Raw genomic sequence first — 11,377 nt, 5'->3', positions numbered from 1 at the left:
TATTTCATTCATGAGGGAGTAACCAAATATCCGATAGTGTTATAAAGTATTGTTCAGAGTTTAGACTCATAGCATCCAATATAACAAAACACATCCAAATGGCCCCTACTAAATTATTTAGGGACCGGCTATGCTTAAGTTGCCTGGAAGTATATTTTGGGTAAGCCAATTTTTAGGCCTGCTAGATTAAGATTCAACTTTCTTCTTCCTCCAACTTTCTTCCTCGACGGACCGTTCCTCCTCCCATAAAATTGACTTACCCAGATTGCAAATTCAATAAACTTATATTTTTGAAGCAAAAGAGAGCCTTCCTCTTTGATTTCTATTGAAGAAACAATCTGCTTCAGTTCTCACAAACTAACACCCACCAACAAATTTAGCAAAGCTAAAAACATCATCAAACCAAGCGGTAAAACATCTGAAAGAAAATTAGCTCGCCAGATGAAGAATCTAGCCTCCAACGCCACAACAAGAGTGGACACAAACATTACATAAAACACCAGAGTTATAAACTCAGCAACATTAGAAACTACCAGCACCAAACCTAGAGCCAAATACATAAGATAAAACCAAAAGCGGACATCAGCATTTAGGGGATAGACATCACCAAGCAAAGTTCAGCCTCCAGAAAAACTCCAAAGCACTAGTCTAGCATCAGCCCCTGATTCCTGTGAACTTTTGGTTTCCACCCTTGTTAAGCTCTATACACCTCATTTGCCACATCTTGTATGACTCTTAACCCCATCATGAGCACCCTTCAATTTTCTTTATCTATAGAATGGCCCAATAAGATATCCAATGACATATCAATTTGATGAGAATAATAGGATCATAATTAAGTTTTCTCTCAAACACAATATTATTCATGCATCTCCATATATATACCAGATTCTTATTTATCTTTGAAAAATATATAATCCAAACACGAAGACAAGTGATTAAGCTGTCAGGAAGATTTCTCAAATCGAAAGCACATTTGAACAAACTCCAAACCATTTAGCAACTAAGTGTTTGAAAAAAAGATGAACAATACCACAAAGAACACAACATTTGCTAACCTATCCAACCTCTCATCAGAAAATTGTCTTTGGTTAATATGCTCTTCTTAACCATCAGCCATAAAACACTTTAATTTTAGGAGCAACTTTTATTTTCCACATACATTTCTGTTGGAAGCCATTGTCTACAATAACAAGTTGTCTGTAAAAAGATTTTATATGAAGACACCATCAGATGTCAACATCCACAAGATGGTATCTTTTTTGTTGGACATTTTAATTTAATCAAGATGCAAAAGGCGATTATAGAGATCACAACTTTAAATATTTTCATTTTAACTTTCACTTTTATGACGCATATAACCAGTTTGTATTTTTTCCGCCTTATTCGACCTAATAAACGATAAAGTGGGGTTATTTAGTAAAACAATACGAAACATTGAACTTGTGAATTAATTGAAAGCAAAAGGGCAGAAAGTTTTTTGAAACAACTTCAACTATTTTTTCCTATTAAATGCAGCAAAAAAGGTAAACACCCACCTTGGGTCTTGAACCCAAGACCAGAAGGTTAAGAGCCTTGCGCTCTACCAACTGAGCTAGACGGGCTATTTGATAAAGTTTCAAAATTAGGAAATATATCAAGGCATGTTTTAAGTGATGTGTATTATAAACGGAAGGCCCCCATTGGCCATATATCCAAATCAACTCACATACACTGCAGTATAAGGGCATGTACAATGCATAGCCTCAAGGTGATGCCTCGCATGCCATGTAGGATCGGATATGACGTAAAGTAGGTTTGGATAGGAAAGCAGGATCCTCTCCAGGAGGCGGCTGCTTGAAGAGAAAAAGTGTGGTCCGGTGACAAAAGCTGAAAAGGTTGGAGTAAAAAATAGAGATGCATGTGTATTAGAGTCTTTATTTTTTATTTCTTAATGAGGTCCACTGGTGGTAGCTTGCATTGGGGAGAAAAATTAAATGTAGATGCCTCAAATTACTTTTTGTCATGGGGCATATGTAACCATATGCCACTATTGTACATGCCCTAAGGCCTTTTCACCAATTTCAGGTGATGCCAGCATAAAGTACTATACGTGGAAGGTCCCCCCTGGAAGCTTTTTGAGCAGACGAACACCGAAAAGCAGTCGGCCGCAAGTAGGCACCAACCGAGGTGGCCAACGCACCGGAGAGCTCTGTGTAATGTAGTGTGTACCAGGTGCCAACCGAGCTAGGAAGAGGATCCTAGCCTCCTGACTTTTCATGGCTTTTTAGATCGACATGTTAATTAGCTTTGCTAATTAGGTCTATAGTCACAAGTCTCAACCAGCCAGTCGACTCCACGGTGATGGTCAGGATGAACTATATATTGGCCCTGCTTGATGACAATTCATAAACAGCATGCAGGTCGCTGCAAGGATCCAACATATTCGGTCTGTGTCAGCAGGGGACGTTGCCGAATGCTGACTGGTGGAATGCTGCATTTAACCCTGGGAATAGTTTGGACTGAAACCTTAATTTCAGTTTGGTTTCTCTATTAGATTGTGTTTGGTTGGTTTAAATGGGCTGAGAATCTAAAACAATCTGGTGTAGTTTGGATTATGTCAACTACTGGATTGGACTGGTTTGATCTGGACACAGATGATTTGGTCTCAAACCGTTTCAATCTGTGGACAGAATTCAGTTTCTCGATCAAATAGTACAAGACGGCCATCTACCAGTTCGCTTCACTCAATACACACGAACGTACTTAACTCAATTCAGTCCATCCATCAATGGCGTGCATGGAGGCATTGAGCATGAGTGGTCTGTCCGTGATCCCGATGGAGTACGTGCGGTCTGAAGATATCGTCGACGTGGCTGGTTTCGACGCCACCAACCCGGACTCTCCCTTCAGTGTCACCTGCGTGTCCGACGTGCCCGCGGCCGTGTCATGCATGTGGCCGGCCGTGGCATCCCGGCGGACCTCATCAACGCACTGCTCCCCGCCGGCTCCGGCTGCGGACTATGCACGCTCGCCGGGCACTCGCCCGTGTACGTCCATGTCAACAAAAGCTTACGAGTGCACGTCAGCGTGCTCGCGCCTTGGCTCCTCGCATCCTCTCCCTCGGATGGGTGGGCGAGCACGTCGATCCTCACTAGCATGGGTAGGCGAGCACGCCCGCTTCTTGTGTCCATGGTTTCAGACCACAGATTAAGTTCAAAAACGAAATATAGTTTGGACGGGTCTGGTTAGAAAACGTACATAGTTTGGTTTGGTCTGGATAATGATGGTGAAATTTTGGATTGGATTGGTTTGGATGGAAGAGGTAGAGTCGTATGGTTTGGGTTGGCTTCAGTTTGGTTTTGAAACTATTACCAGGTTTGCCCTGCATTGCTTGTATACCACAGTAGCAATGTTTGGTTTTACTACAGCCCATGTATTGCCGAAGATATTAAATACAGGCCGTCCAATGACAAAGATCCAAGGGTAGTTAGATATCTGTACTGGTGAAACCGGATCAGCAGTATTGCTAGTACTGCGTGTCTCTCGTCCACCGGTATATGTGCTTGCAGTTTATTATGGGGAGATCACAGTCTTCACCTGGCGAGATTGATCAACCTGACCCAGCCGTTCTCCTTGTTAAATCGGTGACTCTCTGCACCTCCGAAAGATGCCCCCGGCCGCTCGTCTCCTCTTCGACCGCACGCCCGCCGGCCCGCCGCGCCACCATGATCGTGGACAGATGCTTCTACGGTTACGACGTTATGGCCCGTCGCCATGCACCCCATCATCACCCATAGCATCACGCTTACTGTGCCTCGTGCATGGCGGCAGCACATGGCAAACCACCCTGTGTCGCGGACGAGCTCGCCGCCGTTGACGACGAGGTCAGGATACGCCCGAAGAGCTGCGGCTAGGTGAGTGCCCGAGCGTGGTGGAACCGAGGTGGCAGCGACTAATTCATCCCACTCCCCTCAAATCCTGGGGTGGGGCTCCATTCCCTCCAATCTTTTAATGACACCCCTCTCCGTAAGCTTAAGTCTGTTAAAAACTGCCTGTAAGTGTATCATTGCTCGTGGTGGAACCTCGTGCTAGTTCGTGCTAACCCTGTCCTCGCTAGGCTCATGGTCGTCTTTTTTCATTTTACTAGTGCTCTACTTCGGCCGCATCTCGCGGGCCGTGGAGCTGCTCATCTACCTTTGCTGTGAGATCGACAACCACATCGTGTGCTAGAATGCTCACCCAGGCATATTGCTCGACCTGCTTGTGTCCTGGTCATCACCGCCGTTGTCATCGGCGTGCACGATGGCTCACCAGAGCAATTCCCTTTATGAACAAGAATAGTTTTCAATGTAAGTTTTCTGATGAATTAGAGATGTATGTAGTACTATCCTTAAAAATCACGATGGGATCACACATATACTGCTCGCTTCCCAGTAGCAGTATAGGGTACCGTAAAAACCCTCGTTGCGGAATCCATCCATCCTACAGGTACAGCACTTCCATTCCATTTAGTGAGAGCACACCGTATATATGATACTGGCTAGGCTACGCTGGCTGATCTTCTATATTTAGTACTAGTAATATATCTCCCCCAACATCAATCAATTTTTCCTATGTACTATGTATGTATGCTCTCTACGGACGATCATCTTGGTCCGCAGTGGAGGTCCTGGTGGTGAGGGAGGGCCTCATCTTGACGATCTGCTCGTCGTCGGCGAGGCCCATCCTCTTGGCCGACATGCCGGCCTCGAAGAAGCGCCACCGCGCTCCTCATGTAGGAGGTGCTTTCCCTCGCGTTTATCCTCTTCTTGATCCTCTCTTGCAGGCTGCTCAGCCGGTGGTCACCGTTCAGCTCGGGGGTGGACTCGTTAAATTCGAGAGCCGCCACATGTTCCGCTGCGGCCTGGATGGCCACAACATCCATGATCCAGCACTACAGCCGCGAGCGCTCAGAACGCTTGCAGCGGCGTGCGATGGGAGGGTAAGCGGCCACTCGGTACGGAGCCGAGAGCTGGCGGAGAAGGACTCCGTAGGAAGACGCACGAAAATGCTCCGCGCTGCGGACAGGCAGCGCCTTCACGTCCCGCAGGGCCTCGCGAAGCCACACTGAGTCGTCGACGATGAAGAAGAGCGTCCTGAAATGGATTTCCTCGCCGGCTAACATGATGATGGAGAAATCCACCTATGCCATGAAATTTTGCTAGACGCCTAGCCCCACGGTGAGAGCCAACTGTCGGGGTTACCATCTTGACAATGAGTGCTAGGGATACGAATAAGGGGCAGAACCTAGCTACGACGCATGTGTAACACTCGGTGATTGACGAGTTCAGGCCCCTCTCGGCGGAGGTGACAACCCTACGTCTCGTGCCACGAGGCTTGTTTTGATTTCATGGGTATGGTTACAAAGATTGCTCGTGCCCAGTTATGGAGGGGAGTGCGGCTATATAGAGTGTGCCGCAACCCCATGTCTTCCATGTCGCCGGGGCATTAAATGACACTGAATGCATCAGTTACAGGTGTGATGAGCCTCTACTACGGCAGTTACAGGTAATGGGAGCCTTGACTCTGTTTAATGAATGATTTAGGATTCCTCGACCGTTGTAGCTCCCATCTGTCCGCTCGCCTCCTTGGTCCGAGTGATGGTTCGTCAGCCGAGTAGCGGATGGTCGTCCGAGTGCTGTCGAGCTGGCCTTGTCACTCAAGGTTTTGGATCTCAAGTGGACCTTTTTTCTCGAGGGGCACCGGTAACCGTGAAATTCCAAGAAAAACAGACGGAATTTATAATCAAATTTTGAATTCAATTTTTTTGAAATTGATATAGATCGTTATTTAGCTCATAATTATCACGTACGTTGCCCTGGCCTTGTGTCTATTAGACCGCAGCTTGCAAATTGGCAGCTTTTTTTAAGTTTTGCACCCTCAAAAGGTAAATCGTGAGAGACCAGAGTCGAACCCATGTCTCTCAGGGAATGTTCGCTTTACCACCAGGCCATGGTCAGTACTACGGCTAGGTAAGAGGTGGCCTATATTTAACTATAGAGCGAGAGTTTGAATTCAAAATTGTTTCAACTTATTCAAGATTTTTTGCTCGATATGAGTGTTACTCAAGGGGCGTCTGTAAATGCGGTAACCGCGCGGAAGCTCGGAATTTGTCTCGGTTACCAAAACGTGGTTGTGTGAACTTCCTGATATACGCATCCCAATGTTTGTATGGTCCAAGGACCTATCCATAGTGATGATGGCCCTATGTGGGTCCCATATAATGGGTTCTTGACTCTACCTGTAGTAGGTGACCTCATCAGTATCCGGATGTGGAATGCCTTTTTTTTAGGCGTTACCGGTCACTGTCCGCTGCCACGGGCACTTGAGAGGCCGAATTTGTCAAGTCGAACTGTAGATGCTCTTACAAAAAGTTTGAAGTAATAACATCGACCACCACCACCCCCACAAGGCAACCAACCGAGGCAGGCATGGTCCATCTCCCTCACGAGTAGGGATGAAAACGGAGCGGAAACGGACGGAACTGAGTGCTACCATATTTTCTTCATATATTTTTGCAGAAGCGGAAATGAATATAGACATCCCGGAAATGAATACAGAAACAGATACTACCAGAAACGGACATGAAGCGAATACAAAGCAAACACGGAAACGGAAGTGAGTGTTGACCGGAACTTAAACCCCCCCTGAATCATAGAGAAATACACGCAAAACAAACAAATTTAATGAATTGTTAACATGGCTATAAAATAATATCATTATGTTAGCAACTTAGTGTAATATTGTAGTAGTACTTGACAATTGCGTATACGATTAAGCTGAGTACATGTGTGGTAGCAAACTCATTGTGTTATTGTATTGTTTGGTGGTTGGACTACAAAGTAGCCATAGGTCTATAGTAAAAACAAAAATTCCATATTTACGGAAACGGAACTTTCCGTTTCCACGTTTGTTCCACCGGAAAACACCGTTCTATTTTTGTTTCCGTTTTCGCATAAAAAAATCCATTTTCACTTTCGTTTTGCAAATTTCCGTTTTTGTTTTCATATTTTCTCTCCGTTTTCATTTTTCCTCCAGAAAAACGGAAAGTTTCCACCCCATTTTCATCCGTACTCATGAGCTCCCAAAAAATCCTCTGCTCTCCATTAGCACTGGGCACACATACAGACTAACCAACCAACCGATCAATGACGTGGTTTTTTTTAAGCAGTGGCTCTGCTCCTCTCCTTCGCCTAGTCTAGCGATGGTTCGCTGAATAACATTAACCTAAATTAATGGGTCTAGAGATGTGAATGTTCATGTCTGCATCCGAGCTTATCTGGTCTCGATGAACAATAAAATCGAAAAAAATGCTAGAATTTTTTTCAAAAAAAAATGGGAAACAATTGCAGGGAAGATGTTCGAGTGTGTGATGTCGTGCCAAATTTTGTGGTATTTGGATATCTAGCATTTTTGGTACGGACGTCACGAACTTAAACATCTTCCACGCAAAAAAATAATCTGAATTTTTTCTATTTTTTTTTTACATTACTGTCCACCTTAGGAAACTGATGAGCTCAGAAGCCATTTGACTGCGTCTCTAAAATACTACTCCCTCAGTCCCATAATATAAAATGCTATTACATCAAATATACTTACGCATCAAATATACTTACGCATATTGGATGTAATAACATGTTATATTACAAGACAGAGGGAGTAGTTTAACTAGTCGGTTGCGCGCCCTCTCGCCGCACCGTGATCACCCTCAGTCGATCATTCAACATCCGGACGCATCACAAAAGTTGATACGCACGTACAATTAAGTCGTGACACATACATACATCGCCGGGGCGTGTACGTATACGCGGAACCGCGAGTAGGTTGGCGTGCACGGCACCACACGGGACGGCATGGACGCGTGCATGCATGCCATCGACGTGCCGTTGCTGCTGATAGCACGCACACGCGCATGGCATGGTGACTCACGCGAAAGGGAGTGGGCGACCGCAACGGCGACCGATCCAGCACCACCGCTCGGTCACATCAGCGATCGAGCAGCTGACCACGGAATGCACATCTACAAATTAAAGCACCGATTCGCTTGTAGTATGCCTGCATGGCTCTCACCGCGGAATGCATATGCATCATGCGTGCAGGGAATTTGCCCGGTCGATCTGATCTCTTTCACCAGTATTATATCTACAGTTTTACAGCTTTACTCCCCGTGCAAATTGCAATATGGCCATGAGCTACGGATCTAGCTTACGGTCGAACTCGGTCAACCCATCGGGATACGTAAAGCGAACAGTGATATGCATGCATGGCCTCACGGCGCCGAGTTTCGGATATGCCCTGCACTGCTGTATGGGCGCAGATTCGTCACTGTGGGCTGCGGCCTGTGAGGACCGGGACGACAGCCACAGTGAGGAGTGAGACGAAAGCGGCGCGCACATGTTCCCACTTGCCCCAGGGAGCAGACCACCTAGCTAGTCACGGGCGTCCATCGTCAAGCGTCGCCCATTGCATTGCACCGTACCAACCGGCCGCTGGCAGGCCGGCGACCGCTCTTCCTAGGATCGTTCACACCGCCCCCCGACACCTTTCTGCCAGACATGACGATTTGATCCATCTCTATCTATCTATCTACAACAGAGACGCGTCAACAGAATTTGAAAGCGGCGGATGATGTAGGTGCTTAATGCTCGAGTGATTTTTGTGTTTTCATCAGATTGATCTATTCTTTTACTGAGTGTATAAAACAAGTCATTGTATGTACTAGCCTAAAATAAATAAATTTTGAGACGAAGGTAGTAATTGATATTCTTGTGCAAACTAGCTACATATACACGGAAAATACCCTTTGAAACATGGTGGTAATTACACCTGATAATTGATTTTATTTTAAATTCAAAATACGTCAAAACGTCTCAAAACTTTTTTGCAACAAACTTGAGATGTCATTTCTGTCATGCATAAATACTACATAAAGAAATATTCTCAAGCAAAATTCTGACAAAAATCTCAAAATTATATATGTGCGGCGAGGTGTTGCTGGAGCGCGGCCGGTGTCGTCTTCTTTGGGGCCGTAGGAAGAAGACAGTTGAATGTGGAACAAGTCTTGTAAGCCCTTGGATTTTTTTGTTTGATGATCCATGTTGATTTGGTCGAACGCTCAATTTATATGAGAAGTCCTGGGCATCTTCAATGTGGGCCCTTAAATAGCCCGCATTCATCCAAACCGAATTGTGCAACACACATCCAATGCAGACCTGCATTTGTTGTGGACCAGCCCGTCCGTCTGTTTTTTCACAAACTGGAGACAAACCTACTGGAGCTTTGAGGTGTCCGTACATCCATATGACGGCCATAAGCCACTACATTGTCCGTACCCACAAGGCCACTCCTATTCTAATAGTTGATCCGTGAGGATGGTACAGATCACAGTGAACAACTCTCATAGTCACTAGGAATGAACCTCTCAATCACAGGGAACAACCATTAGAATCACAAGGAACAATCACATAAAAAAGTTCAAAAGAGTGAGAAACAACTCTCTCATTCACTTGGAACAAGTCTCACAATCACAGGGAACAACTTTTAGAATCACACGGAACAAATACATAGAAAGGAGGGATTCAGAGTGAGGAGCAACTCCTCTCTCAATCGCATGAAACAACTCCCTCAATCATATGAAACAACTCCCTCAAGCACCAAGAACAAATCTCACAATCATAGGAAACAACTCTCAATCACAAGTTGTTATTGTGTGTTTTGGCGGAAAGCAACTTAACAAGTTGTATATCTTGGGGTAAGCCATTTCAATAAATAGAGGTGAACAATATTTCTTTGAGTTAATTGAGGCGCACATTCGAGGTATAGGGTTCGATGACCGGCTCATGTATCATGTCTGCGGAAGTGTTCGAACGTGGTCCACGGATAGATAGTGTCTGTCTTAGGGGATATCATAGGAGACCGCCTCATAATAGCCACACCGAAAAACACGGTATGTGCTATATTTTTGATAGAACAATATAAGTCAGGTATGAACAGGGACCAACTAGGCGTAAATCGATTCATAAACATTCGATCCCAAGTCGTTTCTTTCTAAACCCTTGGATCAAGATCCAACAGATCGTAGTGCCAACTCTTTTTTTTGCGGGATTTGTAGCTCCAACTCTAGCCGCTAGCACTGTTTCTCTTCTTCCTATGTCCACTGCCGTATCCAACACATACCGAATCGTCTGCCTCCGAAGCCCCGCCCTCCTCTCAAACTTCCCCACCGTCGTGTTGGCGCCACCCTGGCCATATCCCTCTAACCCCGGTGAACCTACAGATTTTTCCGAAGAACCTGCAGCCACGCACTACTAAGATAGACACTCGACGAGTCTGCACCCCCGCACCTGTAAGATATACACCCAGAGGCTGATACTTCCTCGACGAGCCGATGGCTGCTACTTTCTTTCCATCTGAAATCGACTGTGCCAAAAACATAATGGCACTATCAATAGTTCTGCGAACAGCCTGCATATGAATCTCTTCGCAAAGTGGTTAACTCTGACAAAATAATTTCCCCTCACTTAGTCTGCCTGCAATGAGAGTATCAAAAACAGTATCATGCTTGCCAACTAGATATTTTTATGAGATGGCACACAATTAAATGAAGAAAGAGAGAATTTGGTTCCATATCATGATATTGTATCAGATTGAATGTTGTTCAACAATCTAAGATAGTAACTATGATACCATTGCAGGCAGCCTTAACTAGATAAGATTAAATACACATACTTGGTATGATTTTACATCTTTTTACTATTGCCAAGATTAAATATTATCTTATTGCAATATATATAATATATATATATATATATATATATATATATATATATATATATATATATATATATATCCATTGACGTGGTAAAGATATGCCAAAAGAAATTTCGTTGACCCATTGCTAGATTGTGACGCCCGGGTAATTAAGCTACAGTGCTCCTCTGCTAATGATGCCACGTCACCTCAATTATAGTTGCTAATCTCGAGTTAGTTCGAAACCGATTCAAATTCAAATTCAAAATCAGGCAAACGATAAAAGTTTTCAAATATTAAAACTAAAATGTTCAGAGTGAACCAAATATTGCATAGATAATTATGATGGGTAAACCGCACATTTATAAAATGTTTAAATACTATGAGATAAATAAAACAGTAGCAAAGAGATTAGTTAAATACCTTTTATAATTAATAAAATGTCAAACTAAGTTATTTGGGGTCTAGATTTATTTTTGTGACTATGGACTAAGTTGAAATGCTAAGTGTATATTTTACTAAATTAAAATGCAACTAAAATAAATAAAGAAAGAAATAATAAAAGAAAACAGAAATTAAAACAAAAAAGAGAGAAATAGAAGAACTC

At 44.1% G+C, this 11,377-nt stretch overlaps 1 non-coding gene across 1 annotated transcript; it reads right to left on the bottom strand.

Annotated features, from left to right (window-relative positions):
• Window positions 1-1,531: 1,531 nt before the first annotated feature.
• On the bottom strand, window positions 1,532-1,604 carry TRNAK-CUU. The gene has a single exon. It is a non-coding gene; the product is annotated as a tRNA-Lys (tRNA).
• Window positions 1,605-11,377: the final 9,773 nt, after the last annotated feature.

Source organism: Triticum dicoccoides, chromosome 3A (assembly GCF_002162155.2).
Source record: "Triticum dicoccoides isolate Atlit2015 ecotype Zavitan chromosome 3A, WEW_v2.0, whole genome shotgun sequence".
Taxonomy (NCBI): domain Eukaryota; kingdom Viridiplantae; phylum Streptophyta; class Magnoliopsida; order Poales; family Poaceae; genus Triticum; species Triticum dicoccoides.
This window is presented reverse-complemented; position numbering and strand designations above follow the sequence as displayed.